At 42.9% G+C, this 16,013-nt stretch overlaps 1 protein-coding gene across 1 annotated transcript in view; it reads left to right on the plus strand.

Moving 5' to 3' along the window:
- Positions 1-296: 296 nt before the first annotated feature.
- LOC124804999 (4-coumarate--CoA ligase-like 5) overlaps positions 297-16,013 on the plus strand; it is a 166,744-nt gene continuing 151,027 nt past the window's right edge. Inside the window, exon 1 of the mRNA XM_047265396.1 lies at positions 297-476. The gene's annotated coding sequence lies outside the window, so the exon portion shown is untranslated. The remainder of the gene's footprint in view (positions 477-16,013) is intronic.

Below are 16,013 nucleotides of genomic sequence, written 5' to 3' on the forward strand. Positions count from 1 at the left end.
AAGTGCAAAAGTCAATGCACATAAGTCTGAAAAAGTATCAAGCCCGCCATTTAAAATTGCGCTGGTAGAAATAAAAGCAAAAAAAGAAACAAGATCTTCGAGATAAGGAAGAACAGACAAAAGAAAGACGTAAGAAGCTTAAGGGAAAATCTGTGATAAGAATACTCCTTGACGGCACTTGTCCTCGCGCCTGGCTGGCAAGAGCAGCTGTGAAGGCAGTCGTATCTTCGTAAACTCTGCTCCTCAGATAACACTGTATCACTGACGCCTTCGCGCGTGCACTGGACCACCAACCTTCGCTCTTAGCTCGATCTTGTGATCACAGCCCGACCTCAGCACTCTGACGCCGCAGCATTGTTGCCAGGGAGTGGGTGGGTCACATCATTGGTGTCGGACTTGGCTGCTATCACAGGAGTTTGGTGGTAGTGAAGCTACGTCTATAGCGCCGTTTGGCAGTACCAGCACAACGTGTTGTGGTGAGTGAACCTTTTTGTACATTGAAGACCTCTGTCTTACGTTTGTATACTTGCTTTGGGGCATGTCAATTCACAGAGACATCAGTGTCTCCCTTAAACTGTTGTCTGTTAAACCACGAGCGACTGTGGTTTTCTCGCCGTCTGAAGGGAATTTATCCAGCACCAGTTCGGCACAAATTTTGTAGAAAAAGAAGACTGCAATTAAACCACCTAGGGTCCTACCACTACCAAAGACATCAGGTGGAATTATTCCGTTCATAGTTCCAGCCCTTGCAGCTCTGTCGGCGGTAGGTTCACTTACACGTGGGGCTGCAGCTGTAGCCAAAACGGTCAAAAACGCACAGAATGCACAAGCGCAACTACAGGAAGCCAGAAGACATAATCGGGCCATGGAAGCAGCACCTATCGGAAAGGGTCTCTACTTGAAACCACACAGGAAAGGACTAGATAGCTTCACAAATAAAAAAAAGTCCTGCAAATGCAGTACAATATTTCTATTCATTTGGGGATTAACAGCAGCCTGAAGAATTACAACGCTACTTCATCAGCAAAAGAAGTATTTTTTACAATTTCCGGCGATATCAGGACTTTAACACATACCTGTGTGGGCATCTCTGCGTTATGTACCTCATCACAGCCATGGAAAATTAGCCTTTGCCTGCGTCAGCGAACCTCTGGAATGCGCGCTATGTTTAGACCGAGCGGTGAGAAGTCTGGAATGCGCGATTTCTCCTCTCCTCGTAAGAGCCGGTGTGCGAACATCCACACATATAAAAGAGTCATCATTGAACGCACGCCCATCATTGACGTTTAGATGCAATGTCGTACACTCTGACTTTAAAAGAGAGAGGATCAATATTACGTGCAAATTACTCTCCGCCGATTAATTTAAGTTCAAGGGACTGGAGTACTGCACTGAATGGTCTGGAGACGTATAACAGCATTCCAAATATCACAAAAAGCAACAATAAACTGAATCTGGAAATCGACCATCGGAAGGAGATTCTACAAATACAACCTGGTGCCTACGATATTGATGATTTAAACAAAGTCTTAAAACAGTCAGGAAAAGGTATTGAACTACGCACAAACATTAATACCCTTAAATCTGAAATACAGACAGAAGTGCTATAATATGCATCTTTGCTCCATCCCTCTGCATTGCCGAAATCTGCTGAACAGAATTCTTGTACGAGGGTTATTCCAAAAGTAAGGTCCGATCGGTCGCGAAATGGAAACGACTATGAAAATCCGATAAAGCTTTGCACAGATGTGTTGGGTAGTGTCTCTAGTATAACCCCAGTTAGCATCACGTCGCTCTTCTCATTTCTGAGCTCGCAGTGAGTGCGTAAAGATGTCTAGAAAATAGTGTCTGCCGCCAAGTACGAGGGCCTGGTGAGAAATTTCGCCTGAAGCTATGCAGCCAACATTACATAACTGTCGTGCTGTTTCGTCTTCACGACAATTCTCAGCCGCATTCTGCAGGGGCAATGAAGATGCTCCTGCATCGTTTTCAAATGGAAATGTTAGATTACCCACAATACAGTCCGCAATTGTCTCCCCCTGAGTTTCATCTCTGGTCACATGAACCGCTGTCTTTGAAGACAACATTTTGACACAGACAACGAGGTGTAGGCCAGCGTGGAGAATTGGCGGAAAGCACTGGCGGCTGCCTTCTATGATGAGGCTATTGAAAAGTTGGTACGACGCTATGACAAAAGTCTAAGTCAGAACGGCGACTACGTAGAGAAGTAGCTGAAAGGTGTAGCTAATTGTTACAAGTAAAACATTTCTGATGTTCACTGTGGTTTCAATTTGGCAATCAATCGGACCTTACTTTTGGAATAACCCTCGTACTTATTCCACCTACACTCCTCCATTATCATACTCTTCCGTACGTGATGTAGTGAACTGTGGCTACCGTCCTCCCTCGAATGTCTACATGTAATGCAGCTATTGAAAGCTGCTCTATCCTTCACATTCATCTCGATGATCGAACACATGACGATGGTTTGACAACGACAGCTCAGCAAAACTGAATGTGCACTGCCAATTCCAGTCATCTGAGTGGCGAAAAAAAAAGTCCCTATCTTGGATAATGGTACCCAGCTGACGTCAAGACAGCGTCCTCTGTGTACCAAGCCATGTGGTGAATAAACTGGGTGCAGCCATCTTGACGTCACTGTCGCCATCTTGGATGACGTCACTGTGGCAACCTCTGATGGCACGGATATGAACTAAGTCAGTTGCAGTCCAGACTCAGTGGCGAACACATCTGCTTGAAATTGGTTAAATAATAAGGACAAGTACATTTTTCCCTCCATTTTGCTAAGTGTGACGCATTATCATCTTGGAATTTGAACTTCCTGCCATTTCCTAGGGGGGGGGGGGGGGGGTTAAGTTAGTGGAGGTAGCACAATTGACCTTCTTCCCGCCAAAATACGCCATCTTGGATGACATCAAGGTGGCGCTCTCTGCTGGCGACGATATCAGCTAAGCCAGTTGGTGTCTAGAGCTTGTGGAGAACACACATGCTTGAAACTGGTTACATAATAAAGACAAGTCCCCTTTCCCCGCCATTTTTCTTGGCGTGGCGCATTATCATGTTGGAATATGAACTTCTCGTCATTTTTCTGGGCCAGGGGGGAGTGGCACTATCCCGCCAAAATTCAAGCTTCCCGCCAAATGCCGCCATCTTGGATGACGGTACTTTGGGAAAGAAACGGTGTAGTTCCAATACTCACTTTATGCAATTTTTAATGCCTTTCATCACAAAGGTGAAACCTATCATACACTTGTCAAAAAATTGCATAACAGAAATATGACATTCAGTGAGCATTACTCTCAGCAGTCAGTGCATACTTGCTGTGCATGTTGTGAACACAAAAATTTCTTATAGCTGCGGCATCTGCACTTAGTGTACTGGTTTTCTGAATGACCGCATTCACAGCACCTATGTCTTTTTGAGCTTGTGTCCCCTACTACAGGCTGGACAGCGGCTGCATCTGGAAAAAGATTCTGAATATCTTGTCTGAGATTTCTTGGCAACGATAAGCACTGGGAACGTTGACGCAAGTAATCGTAAGCTAGATTACGTGCCAGAAGTTTCAGAAACTCACTGCGCCTGGTGCTGCTGTTATTTGAATTTATATTTGCAATGTTCATCATGGCATAAAAGATCACCATTGACCATTGTTGGTTTTTCTTGACACATTGTAAATGCTGCATAGCGGATCGACAGTATCAACTCCTGATTTGGTTCCATTATAAAATGTTATCGTTTGTGGCTTTTTCTTATCGCCAGAACTGGCATCAGTTGCGTTATCATGATGCATTGTGGATAGTATCTGAACCGTCTTGTTTTTCTTGGCGACATATGACATTAGAGTTGAGTTTTTCTGAAACACAAACAGTGTTGTTCTTATTTCCCTGTTTCTTGTTTGCGTAAACTCTGGCGGAATCTCAGGTTTATTCTTCCTCGTGGTTCCAACCAGAGGAAGATTCTACTGAAGCAAGTAATCAGCTAATTCTAATGGTGTGAACCAATTGTCTACAGTTATACTATGTCCAGTTCCTGAGATCTCATTAGTGAGACGTTTTCACAACAAAAAATGTTCAAATGCGTGTGAATTTCTAAGGGACCAAACTGCTGAGGTCATCGGTCCCTACTCTTACACACTACTTAAACTAACTTAAACTAACTTATGCTAAGAACAACACACACACCCATGCCCGAGGGAGGACGCGAACCTCCGGCGAGATGATTGGAAATTTGTGGTAAGGTCTTATGGGACCAAACGTCTGAGGTTATCGGTCCCTAAGCTTACGCACTACTTAATCTAACTTAACTCACGCTAAGGACGACACACACACCCATGCCCGAGGGAGGAACCAAACCGAACCTCCGACGGGGGGAAGCCGCACGGTTTCACATCTGTTGGTTTGTTTCTAATTACAAATGGCCCTGTAGGCTGCTTACCAGAGTAAATTTCCAGGTTGGTTGCGTAATACATCCTAGCATCCACCAAAGCAAATATTTTCAGCCCATACTTACTTGGTTTGCTAGGATGTACTGTCTGAAGAAACACTTGCCTCTGAAAGCATCCAGCTTTTCATCAATAGTACAGTACTCCCCAAAAGAATAAGCATTTTCACAATTTTCCACAAAGGAAGAAAACACCTCACATATGGGGGAAGAATTATCCAACTTCTTCGTTTCCTCTCAGATATCCTTGTTTCCGAACCTCAAGCAATACGATAGGAATCTAAATACTTTTCAGTCATTATCAAACGACATAACTCAATTCCGATATTATTGCCTGCCCAAATATCTTGGGTGTTAGTATGGTTATCTTTACTTGCAGCTCATAAATACAATATTCCTGAAACAGCTTTTACTTCAGATATGCCTGTCAGTTGAGCATCCCTTTATCTGGAATAATTTTTGGGTACTTCATAAATCTTTTTATTTGAGTGAACAAGAATACTAGAAAGTATATTACCATCGAAAAATAATTCCCTACATTCCATCGGTGTTCTGGCATTCTTAGCGGTTCCTTTCACTTCTGGTAAATTAGTAACAACGTTTGTCGTGGAATACTAACATTTTTGGGGGGACACACTTTTGACCATTTTCTGGATGTGCTTCTTCCTACAAAACATTCGTCAACATATTCGTCACTGTCACTCTGACTGGAGTCCACGTCTTGCTCAGTGTTCGAATCTTCTTCTCTTGTTTCCACATTGTCTTCTTCCACATCACTGTAAATATCAAACTCATCATCCGATTCATCATTTTCCTCGAACAACAGTCGGAGTACAATTTCCCTATCACGTTCATTTACCAAATTGTAGGTCTTCTGCGAAGTTATGTTGGATCTGAATGTAAAAAAATATCTGTTAGCAACAGCTGCTACTAACAAGTATTATAAACTACTACATTACATAAAAAATTTAATATATACCTCCAGTAGCGGCAAAGGTCGCGTGGCATCTGGTAGATTCCAGCGATGCAGCTCCGGAAACACTCTCTTCCCTCCAACACTGTACGACGACTGATGCGATATTGATGAGCTGAACACGTCTGTATTTAGTTAACTGAAAGGTAGATGGCACCACACGTCGGCCAGTGTATCGGTTGAACATCAGAGAGTTAATGAAGTGTAGCTGGCATCTGTCAGACGACGCGCGACCACTCCAGGCTAAATCATAGAGAGAAACCCAGTAATGGATCGACGGGGGGTGGGGTATTTAAGTAATGGAAACTAAGAACAGCTGGTTAACATTACAGAAAAATAAAAACGTAAAAACACACAGTTAAGGTCAGGACATTGTTGTTGTTGCGGTATTCAGTCCAGAGACTGGTTTGATGCAGCTCTCCATGCTACTGTGTCCTGTGCAAGCTTCTCCATCTCCCAGTACCTACTGCAACCTACATCCTTCTGAATCTGCTTAGTGGATTCATCCCTTGGTCTCCCTCTACGATTTTTACCCTCCACACTGCCCTCAAATACTAAAGTGGTTATCCCTTTATGCCTCAGAACATGTCCTACCAACCGATCCCTTCTTAGAGGTAAGTTGTGCCACAAATTTCTCTTCTCCCCAATTTTATTCAATATCTCATCATTAGTTATGTGATCTACCCATCTAATCTTTGACATTCTTCTGTAGCACCACGTTTCGAAAGCAAACTATTTATCGTCCACGTTTCACTTCCATACGTGGCTACACTCCAAACAAATACTTCCAGAAACGACTTACTGATACTTAATCTGTACTCAATGTTAATAAATTTCTCTTCTTCAGAAACGCTTTCCTTGCCATTGCCAATCTACATTTATACCCTCTCTACTTCTACTATCATCAGTTACTTTGCTCCCCAAATAGCAAAACTCATTTACTATTTTAAGTGTCTCATATCCTAATCTAATTCCCTCAGCATCATCCAATTTCATTCGACTTCATTCCATTATCCTCGTTTTGTTTTTGTTGATGTTCATTTTATACCCTCCTTTCAAGACACTGTCCATTCCGTTCAATTGCTCTTGCAGCTCCTTTGCTGTCTCTTACAGAATTACAATATCATCGGCGAACCTCAAAGTTTTTATTTCTTCTCCATGGATTTTAATTCCTACTCCGAATTTTTCTTGTGTTTCCTTTACTGTTTGCTCAATATACAGATAGAATAATATTGGGGATAGGTTACAACCCTGTCTCGCTCCCTTCCCCACCACCGCTTCCCTTTCATGCCCCTCGACTCTTATAACTGTCATCTGGATTCTGTAAAAATTGTAAATAGCCTTTCGCTCCCTGTATTTTACCCCTGCCACCTTCAGAATTTGAAAGACAGTATTCGAGTCAACATTGTCAAAAGCTTTCTCTAAGTCTAAAAATGCTAGAAACGTAGGTTTGCCTTTCCTTAATCTGCCTTCTGAGATAAGTCGTAGGGTCAGTATTGCTTCACGTGTTCCAACATTTCTACAGAATCCAAACTGATCTTCCACGAGGTCGGATTCTACCAGTTTTTCCAAGAATTCGCGTTAGTATTTTGCAGCTGTGACTAATTAAATTGATTGTTCGGTAATTTTCACATCTGTCAACACCTCCTTTCTTTGGGATTGGAATTATTATATTCTTCTTGAAGTCTGAGGGTATTTCATCTGTCTCATACATCTTGCTCACCAGATGGTAGAGTTTTGTCAGGGCTGGCTCTCCCAAGGCTATCAGCAGTTCTAATGGAATGCTGTCTACTCCCGAGCCTTGTTTCAATTTAGGTCTTTCAGTGCTCTGTCAAACTCTTTACGCAGTATCATATCTCCCAATTCATCTTCGTCTAGATCGTCTTCCATTTCCATAATATTGCCCTCAAGTATATCGCCCTTGTATAGACTCTCTGTATAATCCTTCCACCTTCCACATTTGTCCTCTAGCCAACCCTGCTTAGCCATTTTGCACTTCCTGTCGGTCTCATTTTTGAGGCGTTTGTATTCCTTTTTGCCTGCTTCATTTACTAAATTTTTATATTTTGTCCTTTCATCAATTAAATTCAATATATCTTCTGTCACCCAAGGATTTCTACCAGCCCTCGTCTTTTTACCTACTTGATCCTCTGCTGTCTGCACTATTTCATCTCTCAAAGCTACCCATTCTTCCTCTACTGTATTTATTTCCCCCATTCTTGTCAGTCGTTCCCTAATGCTCTGCCTGAAACTCTCTACAACGTCTGATTCTGACAGATTATCCACGTCCCATCTCCTTAAATTCCCACTTTTTTGTAGTTTCTTCAGTTTTAATGTACGTTCACCGGGAGGAGGGGGGGTCAGGACATTACCCGGTTTAAAATAAAACGTATAGGAATAACAGATTCAATGTAACTGGGATATAAATGAATGGTGGCCGACAATTTGTATCTATTTTTAAGAACTTCGATTTTCAACCATTTTTTGTTACGAACACCATGTACATTGCGTTTATGTTGATACTGATGTTGGTTTTTACACAACTGAGGGATTATTGTGCAATAATTATACTACTGTTTAGCATCCAGTAAACGCGGAGGTTTGCGCCTTCTTGCTGTGAGTTAGATATTCTTCTATATCTGTAATGGCAACTTGATTTTCCCCTTTATGTTTACATGGGAAACTACCAAACAAGTTTTCCACAGATAATCTGGTCTCCTGTAATAAGCCGTTAACTCGTGATCGATGTACTGTGTATCATAATACGAAAAGTATTAGCGAAGATCTTTGACCAACTCTTCAGTATTTGTACCATGATAGTACTTACTTCTCTAGCTTTCTCACAAGTGCATATGGTATATTGTCCTGTTAACTGATACCACAACTGAGTGCACTCTAAATGTACTGTGTAGCCTCACTATACTGGAATTTGTTACGTATTGTAACCTCTGAGATTTATCCATTGTCAAATAATGAGATGAGAGCTAAACTGCTTTTAATCTTGTATGTATTTTCGTTCGTTTTGTGCCTCTTTATAATTTCTTAACATATTTCTCAGCACTATATTTATCTGTGTTTGCACCTCAAGGTTTTCAGTAGGGCAGCTGATGGTCGTATGTGCATTTCATGAATTATTTGACGGCTGTTAACAGTCAGCTAACAAAAATATCTCTTAGATATTTTAGCGTATATAGGAGTTTTCGAAGGAGGGAGGGGGTGACGGAAGTTCCTTTCCTTAAGAGGTAGATCACCAGTAGAAGCTGTATGGGTTGTGCTAATCCCGATGTTGCTGCCCAGCATCAACTGAAGAGCAAATCATGCCGCTCTCATTCAACCGTCGGAGGCAGGGGCGTTGTTTTCTCGACAACCAGAAGTGTTGCGAACGAGTTACCATTGGACATGAGATTGATGATTTATGTGTGGGAGACAAGAAACAGAGTTCGTAGACGCCAGGAAGCATTCGTAGAGCAGTGTAAGGAAGTGCAGGGTAACGCAAATTCTCACTGAGGTACAACGTGAATACAAGCAATTGTGACTGTCATAACGCAAACTTATAGTTCGGCTGACGCAAATCACTGACATCATACCGTAGACGTTAATTCGTAGGAAAAGAGAGTGGTTGGACGCAGGAGGGAAAATCTTAAGAACGGTATTTGGGGCAGCAGATGACGAGATATCCAGTAGCTGAATAACATGGTTAGGCAAGTGCAAACGTTACAGACACTACCAAAGCTATAGTAAGGTGGCATACGACGCAGTTGTCAAACTTAGAGCAAGACGTTCTGAACACCAGGATGGTATGAGAGTTAACCATAGGGTTAGCTCAATATACCCAACATATAAGTGAAACAGTGACTTAGATGAAATACGAAAACAACTGAGCTTGGTGGATAGCAAACTAGGAGTAGCTAGACTCTTATAGCATTGGCAGATCGACTCAATAATGCAAGAGTTGATGTAGTGTTACTACGGGAAGCAGCCCACCACAACATAAACCGACAGTCAAGTTCGATATTACTCCCGGCACAACAGCTCTTGACAGGGACACAACTAACAGATAAGGAATTTGCTACAGAGCTCGAGACGCGGCAGAAGTGTCAGAGTAAAACAACAATGTTTTATCACGTAAGAAAATGTTGAAGTAAATATGGACAGAGCGAAGTTCAACTACCAGTGGTAGGAATGAACGCGTAGTATCGATGTTACACGGTTGACCCTTATCCTGTGATACGAGCATTCGTGGAAAAATGGGTACAAGTAAGGACGAGAGAGGTGTTAATATTTCTCAGCATGGACACGCTCACGCTCTTGTGTCACTACGGGACCTACAGAGAAGGGTAGACTGATTGATGAACGTGAGAGATGCAACTGTTTTTGGGGAAAACAAAGGCAACGGAATATTGGAAAGAAATATCGGCATTACGGCTTCATTATCAAAATATAGGAGCATATTGGAAGTATCCAGTATCTGCACCAGAAACTTCAACTATGAACTTCTGCAGTGTATGAAAACCTCAGGGCATTGCAAAGAAAGAGTTAAGTATAATGATATTTTGACGAACGGCGCAACTTGTGAGATAGCAGTGACGAACTTTTGCATCCCAGCTACGCTTCTGGGTACGACTGTACTCCATTCACTCCCTCGGCATTGTATTGGCCAGAGAAACCGTCTGAAGTATTATCAACACAGAACCTAACATTCTTTGATAGCACCCTGAATCCTGATCTCATACATCCTGTAGACACATTGAAAGCCTCTTAGCAGGCCAAAATATTAATGGGATAAATGTTACAGCATATTCAACAATACCGGGAGAACCGACGCCGAGACGTGCTAACCACAAGCTTTGTCACCACTAGATTTGCTGAGCGAGGTGGTGCAGTGGTTAGCACACTGGACCCGCATTCGGGAGGACGACGGTTCAAACCCGCGCCTGGCCATCCTGATTTAGGTTGTCCGTGATTTCCTTAAAATCGCCTCAGGCAAATCTCCGGATGGTTCCTTTGAAAGGGTACGGACGACTTCCTTCCCCATCCCTTCCTGATCCGATGGGACCGATGACCTCGCTGTTTGGTCCGCTTTCTCGAAGTAACCAATCAGCCAACCACTAATTTGCCATTTTACTGATAGCAATATGCGTACTTTACTTTTGTCTCAAATGTGGACGTATCCGTCCTCCAGACCCACCAACACATCAGATACCTATCGAATGGTTAGCCAGTGTAAAGCAAGAAATTTAGAATAAGAAAATCGTAATTTACTAAAACGTGTACCAAGAAAATAAGGATAATGGGACGTAAATGAAAAATAAGCTCACCAAACCAAAAGCCTAGAATAATAATAATACAGAATTAAGAAACGACCCATGTATGCCAGCTCCCAAGAGAGAAAGAGTGTAGAGGATAAACAGGGGTAAAATTCGAGACGAATTTCTTGATATAGGGGTGGAATGTTACGCAGTAGAATAGTTTCATAGGGCAGCATTAACATTTTGCTAAAGGTCTCTCACTTGAGCTCGGAACTCAAGATGTTATTTCGACAGGGCGTGGCATCAGTGCAACAGACTTCGGAACGGGGCGGACAGAAACGCAAGCACCACTGTGATACTTAACAGGGAGGGCACAGTGAGGTAACAATATGTAAGCTCACCGACTGAGCACCATTACGAAATAAGCCAGCACGGCACGGGGATTCACTGACGAGCCACCAGCACTCCCTCAACGGATGTGTGCTCGCATCTGGCTGCCGATTGTAACTCTGAAGAAAGTAATACCTTAATAAACTCTGCCTGATTAATAAGTGTTATTACAGATAACACTCTATCACTGATAACACCGGACGTACGCTGGACCACTCACCCCACTCTACGCTGGACCTCATAATCATAAGGCAACCACGCCGCAACATTGGTGCCAAGGAGTGGCCCGGTACCAACGATACCTTAAACACACAATCACTTCCTGTCATGAAGATACTGGAAGCCGAAATTTTGGATTTCTCTTCGTAATTCTTGTTTGTATCTTGATGTTGTTGTGGTCTTCAGTCCTGAGACTTGCTTGATCTTCTCCATAGATTTGATGCACCTCTCCATGCTACTCTATCCTGTGCAAGCTTCTTCATCTCCCAGTACTTACTGCAACCTACATCCTTCTGAATCTGCTTAGTGTATTCATCTCTTGGTCTCCCCTACGATTTTTACCCTCCACACTGTCCTCCAATGCTAAATTTGTGATCCCCTGATGCCTCAGAACATGTCCTACCAACCGGTCCTTTCTTCTTGTCACGTTCTGCCACAAACCCCTCCCCAATTATATTCAATACCTCCTCATTAGTTATGTGATCTACCCATCTAATCTTTAGCATCCTTCTGTAGCACCACATTTCGAAAGCTTCTATTCTCTTCTTGTTCAAACTATTTATCGTCCATCTTTCACTTCCATACGTGGCTACACTCCATACAAATACTTTCAGAAACGACTTCCTGACACTTAAATCAATACTCGATGTTAACAAATTTCCCTTCTTCAGAAACGCTTTCCTTGTCATTGCCAGTCTACATTTTATATCCCCTCTACTTCGACCATCATCAGTTATTTTGCTCCCCAAATTGCAAAACTCCTTTACATCTTTAAGTGTCTCATTTCCTAATCTAATTCCCTCAGCATCACCCGACTTAATTAGACTACATTCCATTATCCTCATTCTTTTTTTGTTGATGTTCATCTTATATCCTCCTTTCAACACACTGTCCATTCCGTTCAACTGCTCTTCCAAGTCCTTTGCTGCGTCTGACAGAATTACAAAGTCATCTGCGAACCTCGAAGGTTTTATTTCTTCTCCATGGATTTTAATACCTACTCCGAATTTTTCTTTTGTTTCCTTTACTGCTTGCTCAATATACAGATTGAATAACATCGGGGAGAGACTAAAACCCTGTCTCACTCCCTTCCCAACCACTGCTTGCGTTTCGTGCCCCTCCACTCTTATACCTGCCATCTGGTTTCTGTACAAATTGTAAATAGCCTTTCGCTCCCTGTATGTTACCCCTGCCACCTTTAGAATTTGGAAGAGAGTATTCCAGTCAACATTGTCAAAAGCTTTATCTAAGTCTACAAATGCTAGAAACGTAGGTTTGCCTTTCCTTAATCTTTCTTCTAAGATAAGTCGTAAGGTCAGTATTGCCTCATGTGTTCCAACATTTCTACTGAATCCAAACTGATCTTCCCCAAGGTCGGCTTCTACCAGTTTTTCCATTTGTCTGTAAAGAATTCGTTTTAGTATTTTGCAGCTGTCACTTATTAAAGTGATAGTTCGGTAATTTTCACATCTGTCAACACTAGCTTTCTTTGGGATTGGAATTATTATATTCTTCTTGAAGTCTGAGGGTATTTCGCATGTCTCATACATCTTGCTCAACAGATGGTCGAGTTTTGTCAGGACTGGCTCTCCCAAGGCCGTCAGTAGTTCTAATGGAATGGTCTACTCCCGGGTCCTTGTTTCGACTCAGGTCTTTCAGTGCTCTGTCAAACTCTTCAAGCAGTATCATATCTCCCATTTCATCTTCATCCACATCCTCTTCCATTTCCATTTCCGGTCTGTATATTATGAGATAAAAAAGCTGTTGTTTGGATACACGAGGGTTGGAACTTAAATAGTGGCAACTTTTTATTCACAACCGATACAAAGAAGTTACATGTTTGCATCTATTAATGTCCTTCAAAGTAGTCACCAGCGTTGTACAGAACCCGTTGCCAGCGATGGGGGAGGCGTAGTAATGAGCCTGCTCTGTTGATGGTGCGAATGAAGCGATCTACTGCCTGTCGAATCTCTGGAACAGTTCTGAAGCGAATGCCACGAAGTGGTTGCTTCATCTTCGGAGCCAAATCAAAGTCACGAGGACTTAAGTCCGAGGAGTATGGTGGATGGTTCAGTACTTCCCAGTCCCATCGACCGAACAGAGCAGCCACAGCTTGCGCTGTATGTGCCCGCGCATTGTCGTGCAAAATGATGGGAGCGTTGCGCAGAAAGTGTCGCCGCTTCTTTCGCGAAGCTGGTTGCAGGTGATGCTCCAAAAACGAACAGTAATACTCTGCATTGACGGTTTGCCATGGAGCAACGTAATGCGTTAGGATAACACCATCACAGTCGTACACGAGACTCAGCATAACTTTGAACCGCTCCATTCGCACCATCAACGGAACAGGCTCTGCTAATGGTATACTATGCCTTCCACATCGCTGGCAACGCGTTCTAAACCACGCTGGTGACCACTTTGAAGGACAGTAACAGGTGCAAACATGTAACTCTTTTGTATCGGTTGTGAATAAATACTTGTCACTACTTAAATTCCAACCCCTCGTATTTGAAAAAAGGTTATTCTTCCTCTTCCAGCTCCTTGTAAACAGTGTGAAACTCTACTTCAGAGTCTGAATGTTTTAATTTTCTCGGTACCCAAACTAAGACATTGGAGTAGCTAAGTAATTTTGATTGTTAAAAAGTGGAATGTAATCCCTTGGGGCCGGCCGGGGTGGCCGAGCGGTTCTAGGCGCTACAGTCTGGAACCGCGTGACAGCTACGGTCGCAGGTTCGAATCTTGCCTCGGGCATGGATGTGTGTGATGTCCTTATGTTAGTTAGGTTTAAGTAGTTCTAAGTTCTAGGGGACTGATGACCTAAGAAGTTGAGTCCCATAGTGCTCAGAACCATTTGAATCATTTAATTCCTTGGGTCACAAGGCTTTTGTTTTCACTTTTGGTACCTTATTCCCTCACGACGTATATTTCTAGCATTCCCTATCGTACAGTTAATTATCCAGATGATAGTCACGGTTTGTTTTTACATCTACATCTACATCTACATTTATACTCCGCAAGCCACTCAACGGTGTGTGGCGGAGGGCACTTTACGTGCCACTGTCATTACCTCCCTTTTCTGTTCCAGTCGCTATGGTTCGCGGGAAGAACGACTGTCTGAAAGCCTCCGTGCGCGCTCGAATCTCTCTAATTTTACATTCGTGATCTCCTCGGGAGGTATAAGTAGGGCAAGCAATATATTCGATACCTCATCCAGAAACGCACCCTCTCGAAACCTGGACAGCATGCTACACCGCGATGCACAGCGCCTCTCTTGCAGAGTCTGCCACTTGAGTTTGCTAAACATCTCCGTAACGCTATCACGGTTACCAAATAACCCTGTGACGAAACGCGCCGCTCTTCTTTGGATCTTCTCTGTCAACCCGATCTGGTACGGATCCCACACTGATGAGCAATACTCGAGTATAGGTCGAACGAGTGTTAAGTAAGCCACCTCCTTTGTTGATGGACTACATTTTCTAAGGACTCTCCCAATGAGTCTCAACCTGGTACCCGCCTTACCAACAATTAATTTTATGTGATCATTCCACTTCAAATCGTTCCGCACGCATACTCCCAGATATTTTACAGAAGTATCTGCTACCAGTGTTTGTTTCGCTATCATATAATCATACAATAAAGGATCCTTCTTTCTATGTATTCGCAATACATTACATTTATCTATGTTAAGGGTCAGTTGCCACTTCCTGCACCAAGTGCCTATCCGCTGCAGATCTTCCTGCATTTCGCTACAATTTTCTAATGCTGCAACTTCTCTGTACACTACAGCATCATCCGCGAAAAGCCCCATGGAACTTCCGACACTATCTACTAGGTCATTTACATATATTGTGAAAAGCAATGGTCCCATAACACTCCCCTGTGGCACGCCAGAGGTTACCTTAACGTCTGTAGACGTCTCTCCATTGATAACAACATGCTGTGTTCTGTTTGCTAAAAACTCTTCAATCCCGCCACATAGCTGGTCTGATATTCCGTAGGCTCTTACTTTGTTTATCAGGCGACAGTGCGGAACTGTATCGAACGCCTTCCGGAAGTCAAGAAAAATAGCATCTACCTAGGAGCCTGTATCAAATATTTTCTGGGTCTCATGAACAAATAAAGCGAGTTGGATCTCACACGATCGCTGTTTCCGGAATCCATGTTTATTCCTACAGAGTAGATTCTGGGTTTCCAAAAACGACATGCTACGCGAGCAAAAAACATGTTCTAAAATTCTACAACAGATCGACGTCAGAGACATAGATCTATAGTTTTGCGCATCTGCTCGACGACCCTTCTTGAAGACTGGGACTACCTGTGCTCTTTTCCAATCATTTGGAACCTTCCGTTCCTCTAGAGGCTTGCGGTACACGGCTGTTAGAAGGGGGGCAAGTTCCTTCGCGTACTCTGTGTAGAATCGAATTGGTATCCCGTCAGGTCCAGTCGACTTTCCTCTGTTGAGTGATTCCAGTTGCTTTTCTATTCCTTGGACACTTATTTCGATGTCAGCCATTTTTTCGTTTGTGCGAGGGTTTAGAGAAGGAACTGCAGTTCGGTCTTCCTCTGTGAAACAGCTTTGGAAAAAGGTGTTTAGTATTTCAGCTTTACGCGTGTCATCCTCTGTTTCAATGCCATCATCATCGCGGAGTGTCTGGATATGCTGTTTCGAGCCACTTACTGATTTAACGTAAGACCAGAACTTCCTAGGATTTTCTGTCAAGTCG

The sequence above is a fragment of the Schistocerca piceifrons genome, chromosome 7 (genome assembly GCF_021461385.2).
Source record: "Schistocerca piceifrons isolate TAMUIC-IGC-003096 chromosome 7, iqSchPice1.1, whole genome shotgun sequence".
Taxonomy (NCBI): Eukaryota; Metazoa; Arthropoda; class Insecta; order Orthoptera; family Acrididae; genus Schistocerca; species Schistocerca piceifrons.